Source organism: Plasmopara halstedii (assembly GCF_900000015.1).
Source record: "Plasmopara halstedii genome assembly, contig: Scaffold_1211, whole genome shotgun sequence".
NCBI classification, from domain to species: Eukaryota; Oomycota; class Peronosporomycetes; order Peronosporales; family Peronosporaceae; genus Plasmopara; species Plasmopara halstedii.
In genome coordinates this window covers 170,427-171,522 of record NW_020188126.1, presented here as the reverse complement: position 1 = coordinate 171,522, position 1,096 = coordinate 170,427, and positions in this window count along the sequence as shown.

The following is a 1,096-nucleotide window of genomic DNA, read 5'->3' as shown; positions in this document are numbered from 1 at the left end:
AACACCATGAGCCATGGATTGATTGGAGGTCAAAGACCTTGGGCGCTACGCGCACATCCACGGTAGAGCTTTGGCGAGTCATGAACCCACCTCTTCTAGGAGACAAAAGCGCTTTTGGCGAGAGCACTAAACCGAGACGGTTTACGTGCTAGACATTGGAATGTCCGAGTTGGAAGACACCAACGGTGCAAAGGACAGGAGTACCGAGCGTGGCTCGCGGGCTGATCGTGGAGCAAGTTTCGGAGCAATCGCTGCATGGCATGCGTGACATGGTCGGCCGAGGGCCGAGGCATCGAAGGGAGGCCCATGTGATGCACGTAAAGTGGCACGTAAACCACTAAGCGCTGCTCAAGTTTCAAAGCAGTCGCTGCATGTCATGGGTGACATGGTCGGCCGAGGGCCGAGGCATCGAGGACGCCCGCCTTCGGTCCTACCCCCGGACCGAGGTGAGCGTCATGAGATCGACCTGGCTCCGGGAATCAAATGCTGCGTAACACGCCAATGGCCCCTGCCCAAGGAGCAGTGCGACGTCATTGACGCCTTTATTCGTGCGAAGCACGATGCAAGGATGGTGCGTGAGAGTAAGTCTACCCATTTGACACCCAGATTTTGTGCCTGGAAGCCGAACGGCAAGTGGCGTATCGTTCATTCTTACAATAAGCTTAACGCTGCCACCATTCCGGCACAAACGCCAATTCCTAGAAAGGATGTTCTTCAGAACAACATGGTGGGGTGTACGAAGTACAGTGCACTCGATTTGGTAGATGGATATTACCAATTGCTCATGAGAGCGTTTGACATTCCGCTGACAGCGGTGAGCACTCCGAGCGGTATGCTCTGGGAGTGACTGGTGATGCCCCAAGGGCTGTCAAATACACCAGTAACATTTAATCGTCTTGTGACGCAGTTGTTCAGGCCCCACAGGGCGTATGCACAGACATACTTTGACGACATTCTCATTCACAGTCGTGCGGAGCACGGGAGGACGGATGAGGAGAACCACATCGTCCATCTAAGAGCGGTGCTCGAGTGCACGTGCACTAACAAACTGCACGCCAATGCAGACAACTGCATCTTTGGCGCAGTAGAGATCCCC